At 49.8% G+C, this 13,905-nt stretch overlaps 1 protein-coding gene across 25 annotated transcripts in view; it reads right to left on the bottom strand.

Moving 5' to 3' along the window:
* MAML3 (mastermind like transcriptional coactivator 3) overlaps positions 1-13,905 on the bottom strand; it is a 599,968-nt gene that overhangs the window by 484,316 nt on the left and 101,747 nt on the right. For all 25 annotated transcript variants that reach the window (XM_049097303.1, XM_049097301.1, XM_049097306.1 and 22 more), the window contains one exon: positions 13,392-13,532. The gene's annotated coding sequence lies outside the window, so the exon portion shown is untranslated. The remainder of the gene's footprint in view (positions 1-13,391; positions 13,533-13,905) is intronic.

Here is a 13,905-nt window from a genome sequence, read left to right as displayed (position 1 = left end):
GGTTCTGGAATCGAGCCTGCATCGGCCTCACTGCTCCTCAGGGAGCCTGCTTCTCCCTTTCCTCCCTGCTTGTGTTCTCTCTCCATACCTCTGTCACTATCTTTGTTGCTCTCTCTCAAATAAATAAAATCTTTAAAAAAATTAAATTGAGTCAAAAATTTCGTTCTGCAGTTGCACTGGCCACCCTTCCAAGTGCTGAATAGCCACAAGTGCCTAGTGGCTATGATATGGGAAACTTCTATCGGACAGCTCTGCTAGACCCTAGGCCATCAGGGACTAATAAATAATAATAACTACAATTCATTGAGCGCCAACAGTATACGAGGCATGATAGTTGGTGTTTTATGCCTATTTTATTAATCTCCAGAAAATCCATGAAGTACTATCATTTGCATCTGAGACAGGAAAGAACTGGTACTAAACATTCTTAATCATTTGCCCTTCATGCTCAGTAGTAACTGGCAGAATTAGAACATAGACCAGTTAATGTCAAGCTGGAACATGAACTCCAGTTTCCTATGGTGAGCCTTATAGACTGATCATACAGCTGACATTTATTGAGCACCTACTACTATGTGCCAGGCATTGTTCTCATAAGTAACATACATAAAAGGCCGGGACTAACCTACGGCTTGCAATTCCAATCTCTGTTTGCAGGGCCAGTTGCTCTTTCTAGATGGCCTCTCTCCTGCAGCCAGCTGTCAGATGCCTCTGCTTGGAAGATTCAGCTCCATTTCACCTTAGAGTTGGACAGCAAGGTCTGTTGCTTTCTTGGCCAAGCCATCATCACTAGAAGTCATCACGAAAGTCATGCTTGAGCAGATTTTGAAAGGAGTCCTTTGGCCTCCTTGGAGGGGTCCCACCTCAACTCACCAAGAGCATGCTGTTGACATTCCTTTTTTGACATTCGGTTGGCCCAGGAAAGACACCTTCAATCCTGGTGAGGTGGTTGCATTTCAGGCACTTTGGTGAACCTCTTATCCTTTAATATGAAGCAGGTCTAGTAGGCAACCCTCAGGAGCTGGCTCAAGAAGCTGGCCGTGATATTTGTGGCACTTGTCTGTAGATGTCTTTTAGTCTGGTCTAGAACTAAGTGCTACATGGACACCGTACTCCACCTGCCCAGCCTCATTAAGATAGCTTGAAATTTTTTTTTGGCTTATTTTTCTATTTCTTTGATACTTTTAGAGCATTACTGCCATCTGAGAAGCAATATCCAATGGAGGTTTTCTCTTTTATGGGTGAAATTCTTGTGACTACCAACGGGGCTTCATTGCATGAGTTAGCATTTAATCTTGGTCAGCTTGTTGACTTTTCACACTCTTAGCAGTATTATAATTCTGCGATATGGTCCAAAATCCTCTGAAGATGGTTTCAAGGGGGGTACCTCAGCGGCCACCATATCACTTCATAAATGGCTTTCAGAGGGAGTAGCCTGTGAGTTGTCAAGTTGGAAGTACCTCCCTAAGACCTTGAAACTTAGGTTTCTTGATGTACCCTTGAACAAACACTCCACCCGGGCTCAAACTATTAGTGGTGTAGACTGGCGGTGGGGAATATCTTCAAATAGATCTTCCATATATTTATGGAATCCCATTGAGTTTCTGTAGTCAGATCAATAACAGGCCACGTGTAAGTCAACTCACATTATCAAAGACTTTTGTAAAATTGGTGGATACGTGCACTTCCTCTACATGATGTACCACAAACACCACAGGAAAGTCACTCCCACCTCACCACTACAGCCCAAACACACAGCTGTCTTTCAAGGGTACAACTGACTTTATTGTGCAATCGTTGGTTTGCTAAGATACTGACATGAATTTTGCTACAATAGAAAAGTGTGGGGAGTTCACAAGTGCGGTCTTATTATTCTCATATTTTTTTTCTTCTAGAAAAGAACGATGAACTTGAAATCCTGCTGTATGTCCTTGGCACTCCACATAATAAAGAAAGGTAAATAGAGCTATCTAAGTAGCTTCTTGCACTTCAACTTGAAAATTTCCTCAGGTGCAGGCCCGTGACTACAATTCATGATTCCAGTTCCAGCTTCCTAGTTGGAACAAATTCATATTTTTAACCTAAACTGGCATGGCTACTCCAAGACATAGTACATTCTCTCTTGTGGAGAGACTCAAAAGCATGAGGTGATTGGCTATTTAGAGGGAGTATTGTGAAGGGGATTTAGAAACTGGTCCGGTGGCCAGACTAAATTACCCAATCAAAACCTGACAGGCTATGATTTAGCATGTTCTCTAGTCTGCAAATTTCTATATCCAGAATGCTCTACTCTTTAAACACATCAGACTTTTTTCTTCTCAGGGTCTTTGCCCACACTGTGTGTGTGTGTGTGTGTGTGTGTGTGTGTGTGTGTTTTCCTGGAATAGCAGCACATGGCTAGAGTGAGTGTGTGGTACAATTTATTGTTCAGATGTTGATTTAAGTGTTTTCTTCTCAGAAAAGTCATTATTAATCCTTCATCTGTGCAGGCACACCATGTTATTCTCCATCTTTGAGTCCATCTAAATTTTCCCCCAGAACGTACGCAGTTGTGAGTGTACCTAGCATTGTCTGTGGGTTGACTGCTTGGTAGACTCTAAGGAGAAATCCAGGTCTGTTGTATTCATTAACATATACCTGGGCTTAGTGTATAATAGACATTTAAGCAATTGTTACACATTTAAGCAAATGTGTGACTGAATGAATAAATATTAAAAGCAGATTAAAATTATTTCTAGAATCTAAGCCGCAGAATTTTTTGAGCTAGCAGACCTGCTTAGAGACACTCTATCATTTGTCAGTGAGACATAAATACCCTCAGTTTCTTCTTTTCCTTACCCTGTAAGATTGGTTGAGCTATGTAAATTTCTAAGCACTACATAATTGCTATTTTTGATTAGGTTACACACTGGGACTTGTGTACCATACCATCAGAAAGCCCAGCAAAAGAAAAAAAAATAGTGTTGTGTTCTGTTTTGGTTGTTTGTTAAAACAATACCCAGGATGATACTGAGAGCCTGGATGATACTGAGAGCCCACCGGTTCCTGTCCAGTTCACTTGGAACAACCTTATCAGCCTTCAGACTCCACATACCTCCAGCTCGTCTGACCGGAGTGGGTGGATCCTTGAGGGCTTCCTCTGGTCCCGTGGGTGGACAATGTCCCTGCCCATCTGACTCATGGGGGCGGGTCACATTAAATATGATAGGACCAAAGTAGAAGGCACCAGTGACCAGATGCATCAGGAACAAAGAGGGAGGAAAGCAGGGCCCTGAAAATAGAAATCACATCAAAAAATAGATGACGAGTTGATAATGCCTTGAGGCCTTTGTTCAGGAACACTCTGGCACTATAAAGGGAAGAATGACAGCACCATATTCTCCTATGAAGCATGAGATGGTTTTTCTTGAAGAGTTCTTCCCAAAGAAGGCCTTGTGGGTTGTGGCTAGCTCTGTTTTCCATTTTTATCTAGATTTGTTCTTTAACGCAAATGTTATTCTTTTTCCAAGGATTGCTGTATCATCACATTAACAATAAGATAAACAAACTTGACAAAAATTCACTGGAAACAATAAGTGTGGTAATTGCATATTCTTGTCCTAGGTATTCCTTTTTTGTTCTCAATTAAAAGCAGTTCCAAGCAGTCGTGTATGCCGTATCATTTGTTCACCTTAAATAAATACTTTTGAATCTAAAAATATAGCAGAAATAAAACTTTCTGAAAAAAATAAAAAACTGAAACTTAGAATCACATCAAAAATAAGGAATGGATTTTTAGAGGATCTGGATGGTTTGCGAGAGGTGGAGGTTTCCTGACCAGCCAACTCTGTGAGGGCCCTAGATCTAGGGAGCAGAAGGGTTTGTGCAGAACAGCCCCAGAACACTGAGTGGAAGAGACGCCCGTCGGAGATTTTAGATTTGCTCAGACTTAACAAAATCATGAGTTAACTATACTCATTGGCAGATATTTCATGAAAGAACAGGATTTCAAGTCGCACTTGGTCACCTCAAGAGTATTTCATAGGATTATCATTTTTAATCACTCCACTTCCATTAAACAGGACATTCCTGGACCATGAGTGCTGGACCAAGTTGCTGCCCAGGAGTGACCCGGCCACTCTCAGGGGCATGGCCTCCGCCACACGTTTCTGTCTGGAAATGGCCAGGGGGACTTCAGGAAGGAGCAAAATGAGCTGAGCACCGTAACTTCCATAGCCGATCCATGAAGTAGCCCACTTCCACGCCCTTCGGGACATGGTAACCTGCCCCCCCCCCACACCTACAGGCTTACAACAGGATGCCCCAGAGATCTGCCCCAGCTTCCTTTTCTGTGCCCACATTTCCCCCACAACACGCTGCAACCAGCGCATCAGAACAGACACACTCATAATCAGACCAAAGAGCAGTGACAGCGCTGGCAATTTTATACCTGGGCCAAGTGCCAGACCCGGCTGGGGGAAGGAGGTGCGGGCAGGGGAGGGAATGTCCTACCCACAACCCCTTTCAAAAACGAAGGTTGGGGCTGCTATTAACTCAGTCCTGCTAGGAGACTCGAGCTTGAGCTTTTCCCCCACATGCTCTGGAGGCAGGGCCTTCAGATGAGGTCAGTGAGGGGCTTTTAGACTCCGACATGTATACGGAACTATACTCGCAGAAGTGAGGGGGGGCGGGAGCCTCACTGTACCCCCCACTGTAGCCTCTGGAAACCCAATGGTTCTCTGGAATGTTGCTAAATTAGTCACCACTGATACACCTCCTACAGCACCTCTGCCCTTTGCGTAAGCCTAAACAGTCTTGTTTGTTTATCTCACACTGTTTTCCTGAGTCAGGAATTCAGGGATAGCTTGACTGTGTGGTTTTGGTTCAGGGTCTCTCATGTGGCCAAGATGGTAGCCAGAGCTGCAGTCATCTGAAGGCTTGACTGGGGTTCGAGGATCCACTTCATGCAGGATGATGCCCTTCCACGGCTGCCAAGCTGCTGCCGGCTGATGGCAGGAAGCGGGCTCCTTGGTGTGTGGGGCCCCCATAGAGCTGCTTGAGTATTGTCAGCACACAGAGGCCAGCCTTCCCCACAGTGCGTGATACAAGAGAGAGCAAAGTAGAAGTCACAATGTGCTTTCTGTGCTAGCCTTGGAAGTCACACACTGTCATTTTGTAACATTCACTTGGGTTGCACAAGTCAGCCCTGTTTAATATGGGAGGAGATGACACCAGGACATGATAACCAGGAGGCAAGGCTCGGGGGCCATTTTGGAAGCTGGTGCCCACAGCTGCTTATTGGCCCTGCCACTGCCCTAAGGAATCGGTCCACGCATTGCCTGAGCTTCCCCCAGGAGCTCCACGAATCCGACGCTCGTGGGGATGCCCGAGCGTCCTTTCAGAGCAGGGTCAACAGCTCCTGACCTCCTGCCTGCCTTAGGCAGGTGGTGGCTCCGCGCCACACCCTGGCTGCCGCGCTCTGCCTTGGTAGCCGCGCACGTGTGGGCAGTGCTAATGAGTCACCAAGACACCGGTTAGCCAGGCACACACCACGGCCTAGAATGCAACCCTAAAGCAAGACCCTCCCCTAGAGAACCTTCCAGCTGGAGTGTTGCTCCCAAATGGGCGTCTGCTGGCCCCAGAAGGTCACAGGCCTATTTAAGTGTCTGAATGATACCTGTGAGGCTCTGGGGAGGACGCGCCCTCACTGGATTTCTGCTCTTTGTCTGGAGGGGAAACAAGCCTTGCTGACTCAGGTGGGAGTAGAGAAGCTAACTGTTGGCCGTTGCCGGGCTCCTTCGGTGGCTGGCCGTGCAAATTCCAGTGAACCTCCATGATCTTCTGCAGGACGATCTAACCTAGCTTCCAACTGTAAGATGGGAAATTCTGAATTCACTGAAGAGATCAGCCCCGCTAGGCGGTGTGTGCACCTCACCTCCGTCAGTCTTCCCAGGAACCCCGGGAGGTCGCAATCAGACCACCGTTTTAGAGAAGAGCAAACAATCTCAGGGACCCTAAATGACCTGCCCAGTTTCCCAGCTGGCAGGTGAGGGTCCAGGATTCTCACCTGGGTGAGTCCCCCTCCCCAAGCCCAGGGCATGTCCAGGGAGAGGAAGGCCAGGACCCTGGCAAGTGGCCACAGCCCAGCCCGGCCAGGAGGAGGCTGGGGCCGAGGCCCACGGCCACGGCCTTGGGTGGGGGGTGGCTGGAGCTTCCCCCTCTCCTCCAGCCCTTCTCCAGTCGGGGCAGCAGGGATGCGGGTCCCACTCAGGGGTTAGAGTGTGCACCCCCCCTCCAGGGAGGCTCAGGCCGTTCATAGTAATAGTTGCCGAACCGGCCCCCCCAAGCTAAGCACCACTTGTAAACCTCACAGCATTCCTGTGAGGTAAGTATTCCTGCGGCAGGCAGCGGGGCTAGGACAGGAGGGCTGGGGAGCACCGCAGGCCCCGGAGCCCAGGCTCCACGCTCCCGCTCCCGCTCCCAGCCCAGGGCCCAGCGCCTCTGGGGCCATCGTGGCCTCGAGGCCCAGCACCAAACAGGCTCCTCGTGGGAGGGCCTGGGCCACTGGAGCCTCCCGCCCCCAGGCCCCCAGGGTGCTCCCCCAGGCAAAGGCGGCCGCGGGGGGGGGGGGGGGGCTGCAGGTGGAGGGCTCCAAGGGGGGGGGGGCGGTGCTGGGGCTCGGGGGGGGCGGGTGCTGGGGCTCCGAGGGGGTATGGGGGTGCTGGGGCTCCGAGGCCGGGGAGGGGGTGCTGGGGTTCCGAGGGGGGGAGGGGGTGCTGGGACTCCGAGGGGGGAAGGGGTGCTGGAACTCCGAGGAGGGGGTGCCGGGCTCCGAGGCAGGGGGGGTAGGGGATGGGGGGTGCTGGGGCTCCGAGGCCAGAGGTGGGGGGGCGGCTGGGCTCTGAGGCCGGGAGGGGGATGCTGGGGTTCCGAGGCCGGGGCTCCGAGGTCGGGGTGGGGGCGCGGGGGGGCTCCGAGGTCGGGGAGGGGCGGGGGGTTGCTGGGGCTCCGAGGCCGGGGTGGGGGGCACCGAGCTGGGTGCTTCAGCGAGCGACAGCGGCGCGGGGGCTCCGCGCCCAGGGCCCGAGTTCCTCGCAGGGGTGGGTCCGCCCCGAGGGCGGGAGCCAGGGCCGGGGGCGGGAGCCAGGGCCGGGGGGGCTGCTCCGGGCCGCGAGCCCCCGTAGTCTTTGTGTCTTTGGAACCGGATTCCCCCCTCGCTCCCCGCCCGCGCCGCCCGCCCCTCCCCGCCCCTCCCCGCCCCGAGTCCCAGAGGAGCATCAGCAATTAGCCCGGGCCGGGGGGGGGCGGGGGCGGCGGGACCCCCGCTCCTCCCCTCCCCCCCGCCCCCGATCGGCCCGGCCCGGCCCGCCCCGCCCCTGGAGCCCGCGCAACCCGTCTGCGCTGCCTTCGTGCGCCCCCTGCCGGCCGCTCAGGGCCGGGCGAACCCCCGGAGCCGGTCCTCGGCAGAGCTTCATCTCCGCGGACAATAGACAATGGAATTTTTTTTTTTTTGGAACAATGATTTATTTTGGGGGGTGGGGATAAGGAGGAAGGAGGGAGGGAGGAAGCGGCAGTGTGTTTGTCATCGCTTTGGAAAAAAAAAATCTCTGTTCTATCATTGTTTCTGCATATCCATTATATTGAGGACAAAAGAAGCCCGTTCTGGAACAACAAAGCCAAGGGAAGTGTTTTCTGGGGCTGACATTTAATTGTGCGCGCAAGGTGCCACAGGAGCATGCGGAGCAGGAGCGGGAGCGGGTCGAGGGGAGAGGGCACAGCCCCAGGCCCCGGCCCGACCTGCTGCTTGAGGCCTGGGTCCCCTCCGCCGCCCGCAGACCCCCCCAGGGCACACACTGCACACAACCCTACCTTCCTTACGGCTTTCCCACCCATCACAAGGCTTCCTTGCGGAGGATTTTCACAGCACCTCCCAGCTCTATTCTTTTACAGCCAACAGGGAAGACTATGCTTTGCCTCCCAACCTCAGTACACGGTCCTTACCAAGATGATCCCAATTTTTAGGAGCTTTTAGGAAGCTTGGGGACACTCGGTCCAACCTCTGGTTTTACAGATGAGTGAGAGAGAATGCCTGGACCAAAGTCTCACAAATAATCTGAGGTGGAAGCAGCACCAGAACCTTTCTATCCTGAACCCTGGTTTCTATTGTGACCTGCCGCTGCATGTCCTTGATGCCCAGCACCCCCTGGCTTGCTCACCCTCATGGCCTCCTTTCCGCAGGAGAAGCCCATACACAGTGAGCTGTGTTGCACCAAGGTGGGTGATAAGCCTGGGGGGTGGTGGGGGGATGGACAGAAGCATTCCTGCTTGGTGGCAGTCTCTTTCACTCCCCCTCTTTACCCCTGTCTCTCTGTGCAATGAAGCAGGGCGGGGGGGGGGGGGGTCAATGCGGATATCATTTTCAATTTATTTATTTCACTATTTTGATGTAAGTCCGTATGTAAAACCTATTGTAATTATCCAAAACTCTCCAGAAAATGCTCTTCCTGGGTCTCTGTCCTTGAGTCCCCAGGGCTAACCTGGTTCCTGGGAACACAAGAAGTGCTTTCTGTCTTTGAAAACTGCTCAGTGGTCTCTTGGCAAGAGTGGTTTGCCCCTGGGAACCTGAATAATACAGATTTCCTTCTGAGGTTCATGAAAAAAATCCTTGGAGAGATGCAGATAGCTGATCACGCTGTAGAACAGAGACATTTTTTCTTTTTCCACCTTCTAAAACATGCTACAACAGACGGTGCTCCCCGTTAAACCCTTAACTGTGTCACAATGAGAGAAGAATCAAGTCTGAGATGAGAAGCTCAGTAAACATCTTTGCACATCCAAAATAAGGCAGCCCGTCACAGAAGTCTGCTTATTTTAAAGGTTGTTCAGTCTGTTTAAAGCAAATAGACCAATCTCACAGTCTGCAGACAAGTAGACAACAAGCAGAGGAAGTTTCAAAACAAAGGGCCAGAAGATTCCCTAACTCTCTTTAAACTGTCTTATAAAAAGCACAGAGGAAGAAGACAACACACTCGGCTTGCAAGCAATTCCTAAACCTTTCTGCTGGGTTTTGGCACTTTAAGAACTCGGGTTTATACAGGGGCCTCGTGAAATGTTAACAGGGAGCTTAGATCTCCAAATCCCCTAGTCTTCATTTGTTTGTTCCTTTTTTCCTTACCCGCTGTGATTCATCCTGGCTCTACAAAAAGCCCCACTGGTTCAATGATATTTTAATATGACAACCACACACTTACAAACACCTTGCCTTGAGGACTTTGTGAGACTCAAATGTGATCAAATGAGATGATGTAGGTGAAAATACTTTAAAAGTCTAAGGTACCCTTCAGATGTGAAGTGTTATTCCCATATATCCGAGGTTTTGAAAGTACTGAAGTCATCGGAGCACTTAGCATCACTGTTTGGCAAAGTTGTGATCCGGCCCATTTTTCAGGACTCAGCGGTTACGCATCTGGGGTAAAGCTTCATGTAAATTTTAGACTGTCCAGCTCTCATTTTAAAGAATACCCTCGCGGCATGCTGGAATCTGGTAAGTGCTAGAACGTTGGTGACTCACTGCTTCCCCCATGTCCTTATTTGGTAGCATGCAAATAAAAATGATCATTTTCAGATTTAGAATTTCTCAGAGCATGGTGTGAGCAGCTATTTTTGCTTTTGCTCCAGTCACCATTCTGTGTAGTAGAAAGTGCATTTAGAGTTGTAAAAACTGTTTTTCCATTTGCAGCCTAAATTTAAATATGGAATACAGCAACCCAAGTACTCCCTCGGCTAGGTACAGAAGTCACCATGACTCAAGCCAGTACTCCTGGCACGTGGCCCTCATTTCTGCCCGTGAAAGGCCTGCACATCACTAGATGCACAAGTATTCACAAGACTGTGTCACCCATGCACGTGGCATCTCTCTTTGGGGCACCTCAGGCGGTTTGCGGGTGTTCTGTAACTCCTTCTCTTACCGTCTGTATCGGAGAGGTAGGGACTGATTGAAAGGACACCCAGTTTGTGGAAAGTGGAACCCTAAAGCGGTCCACTGGCTTCTCTATTCCAGCCCCGGACTGAAGAAATGATTGATGCCGCTCAAGATGAGCAAATCTTGAAACCCCAATTTTGCCCATAGTTGGCGCCCTATCTTCCTAAAACCAAGCCTGCTAGAAGTTTCTCCAGAGGTCGATGTCCAAATTTATCTCCTGCTCACGAGGCTGGCAGCTGGACCCGTTACCTGATTTAACCCCAGGCCCTACACAGTCCGCACCTTGGACCTGACCCGGCAGCCGAGGTCATGACTCCCTTGCTGTGACCAGGCCTTCGGATGTGAGTGTCCATGATGCCCCTTCGAGGACAACCGGTCCAGGCTGGCCAGCTGCAAGACCAATTTCAAGCTGGTTTCAATTAAACCACATTCCGGTGACTATTTCCTTTCTCTTTTAAAAAGAAACCTTCCGTGGCTCCTTGGGGCCAGGCTGGTGGCCCTAACTTCTTGGAAGCTTCTGTTTATGTGCTTTGTGGGGCAGGCTGATGAACATCAGCTCGCTCTCCTCTCCCGGCGCCTCCCTCACTGCCCCAGCTGCTCTCCCGAGCTCCAGATCTTGTGGAGGACCAGCATCTGATGCCGCGTCCCGATGAAACAGCCGTCCCCGACTGGGCCTTGGCCACTGGGGCCTCGGAGGAGGAGGAGCTGGGCATGTGGCTGCTCGCTCGGCCTCCCTTCCCCTCCAGCTCTACCATCTGTACTGGGGACTTCTGTCCCTGTAAATTCTTGCAATGTAGGAAATGCCCAGTGGAAATGCAAAAATAATCATGTCATCTTTCACACATTTATGGTATTTTGGCAATGTTTCTAATAGCCGCTAAGGGACAAGAGTTTATCTTTCTATCTTACATCTCATAAATCTTTTCTTTTTCTTCCATCGCTAGCGTAAATTGTGCTTAGTCCAATAACAAGGTTAAAATTATAGTGCTTTTCATCATTACGGAGATGCTCTTGCCTCTTGATGGGGACAACGGCTACATCTAAAGCTTAGCAAATGTTTTTTTTTTCCCCTTTGCCTGCATCGAGATGTTGTCTGGAAGACAAGATTTTCACTCCGCTGAGCGTCGGCTTTGTTCGAGGCCTCTGTTGGGGAGTGTAAACACTTACAGGAGAGGCCTGTAACCTGCCGGAGAGTCTGATACTGTGTGCCTCTGTTCTTCCCTGAATGTCATTTCCAGACCAAAAAAATAATAGAGGGATGGGGGGTGGGGGGCGGAGAGTCATCTGAGGTATCTGGCAGTGGTGAGGAACCTGGGCTATCCATATAAACAAGTCACTTAACCTCTCTGAGCCTCAGGCTCCTCATTTGGGGCTAATAATCATGCCTCTTAAGTTCATTATGAGGATTTAAAGCAACAGAATGTGTAAAGAGCTTGCACAGTGGCCGGCACATAATAAGCCCTTGGTAAGCATTTGCCAGCATCCTCATCGTTAGCATTTCTATCCTGTCACCACGTGACAGCCTTCTGCCCTGCAAGACCCTAGAGCTTCCAGAAGAATCCATGTAGCATTGCCATCTTGTACCTCTGGCTATGGCGTCATGACTTCCCAGTTCAGCTTCTGCTTTCCCAGGCCGGAAACGTTCCCCAGGCAGAATTGGCCACCAGCTCATAGAAACTTGAATCCCAGGCAGGAATGAGGTCCTCAGCCAGTCGGCCTCTCCTCTCTACTACCGACTGCTGCTTCTCCCTCACAGAGGTGGTCACGCTGCTCCCCTGTCAGCCTGCCACTCCCCCCCACCACACAGGGGTCTGTTGGAGGTGATCTGGGGGACATGCTCTTTCTACCTTTCCAGAAGTACATCCTCATCGATCAGTTTCTGCAGCCTTCTGTGGTTCTCCCTGACGCCAGCTTCTGTTGCCAACCATCCAGGAGACACCTCCATCCCTTCTCCATCACACACCTAATTTTTGACTGAGGGTTCAGTTAGGATGTTTTCTGCATCTCCCCGAACAAGACGATCCATCTACTCAGGCTGTCATCCCTAACTGAGGCACTGACTCTTCTCTCTGGAACACAAGGCCAATGTCATGCCAACCACGCTCTCAGCTGAGCTCATTAGTCCAAGTTCCTTATTTTCAAACTCGGTCAGACATTCATTCACTGTAGAAGCGGAAGCGGCCTTTCGATGATGTCTGAGTTGGAGCACGGCTCTCTCACCAGAGTTTCGGGGTCTGCTTTCTCTTCTCTTTCTGAGTAATTCAGCTAGCCTCAAGAAGAGCTTGTATTTTCCTCTTAGGAAGCAAGCCCAGTGTGGAAACTATACTTTAGGTTTGGTTTTTGGAAACGATGGATCATATGGACTGACCATTTCTTCCTAATCACAATCCTCCTAGTAAGCTAGCTAGCTACCGTCTAGGTGTCTCTCCATCATCGACCTATAGTGCTTCGCTAGTGACTTCCTTACATCTGACCCAGAGTACCTGCACTGAAGGGTAGATGTGCCAAGACATGGCTGACAACTGATACAATGGCCTGGTTTTTGCCAGACTCTGTTTGTCCTCAACAAGTGGGACTGGACACGTCTCTGAATTACATTATTACATTAGAATGCAATAGGGAAATGCCTGGAAATGCGCAGACTGGCTTATGCTGAAGCTGATGTAAGTCAATGGAAAAATGCACTGGCAAGGTTCAGACACGAGGAAACACCTTTTTCTCCAAAAGGTTGCATACAGCCGACCAGGGATCAATACTTACAAGATGAAAATGGATGCTCTATTTTGATTTCTCTTTCTCCCTTGAAACCCCATTTCCCATTGGTTCTGAGTTCTTTCCTCCTTTCTTTACTTCACAATATCTCTCACTCTTGTTTCTTTCTTTTCATTCCTACTCGAACCCTGGTCAAAGTCCTCTTAACCTCATGTCTGGTCCATTATAATCACATTCAGACGGCTCTATCTACTTCACCTCTTTTCTCTTTAAACATCATCCTAAAACTGCCACCTGATTAATCTTGTTAAAACACCACTTTCCCCAAACTCCACTGACTCCCAATCCTCCAACTGCCCTACAGGACAATGTCTCAAATTCTCTTGCTATGGCATTAGAACTGCCCCCCACCCCCAAACAGGTCTCCAACTTGCTCATCCACTCCCCACCTTTCTCGATTAACCTCCACAACCTCCTCATCTAAAATGTGCCCGTGCCACAATCATTCCTGGACACACCTTTCCTTTTCCTTCCTGCTTTTCCAAATCTTCCCCTGTCTTAGAAAGGAGGCTCAAATGGACCCCCAGCTCGAAACGATCGCTCTCCTCAGAACATCCTGAGATGCTGCTTGCATGATTAATTCCACGTAGGCATCAAACACCTTCTCTTGACTTTCCTTGTCATGTTTTGAATTGTTCCCTAGTTGTCATGTGCTTACCTCCCCTAGCAGGTCCCCGGTAGTGGAATTCCTCACACACGGTTGATTTGTAGTCCAAGTTTCTTCAGAAGTATCTTGCCCACGTCTTGCATTATGCAGGCATTCTAGAATGTTGGATTTACTGCATAGAAGAGCGAACAACTGAAAAGGAAAGCAAATGAGTCAAGCTGTGTTCATCTACCAGCACAGAAAGGACACGTCCAGAGTTTTGTTCACGCGCATGTCGAATTTGAGGGGATGACAGAGGATGTGCTTTTCAAAGGATTACGTACATAACCAGAATGAATCTTGTGAGGCCATCCTGCCCAATTTCCTGGCTCTATGCCATCTGAGACAGAAACAGATCTGTCCTATGCTTCAAGACCCCAGAGACGGAAAGCCTTGGCTCCGTTCCATAGTCAAGTTTCCGAGCTACACTGCCTCTCCCTGTGACAGACAGTTCTTGAACCTGTCATGCTAGGCCAGTGCTCTGCAGGTTTAGTTTGCCTAAACTCCTACAGTGCATGTTTAAAAT

This window comes from Canis lupus, chromosome 19, assembly GCF_003254725.2.
Source record: "Canis lupus dingo isolate Sandy chromosome 19, ASM325472v2, whole genome shotgun sequence".
In the NCBI taxonomy this organism is placed as follows: Eukaryota; Metazoa; Chordata; class Mammalia; order Carnivora; family Canidae; genus Canis; species Canis lupus.
This window is presented reverse-complemented; position numbering and strand designations above follow the sequence as displayed.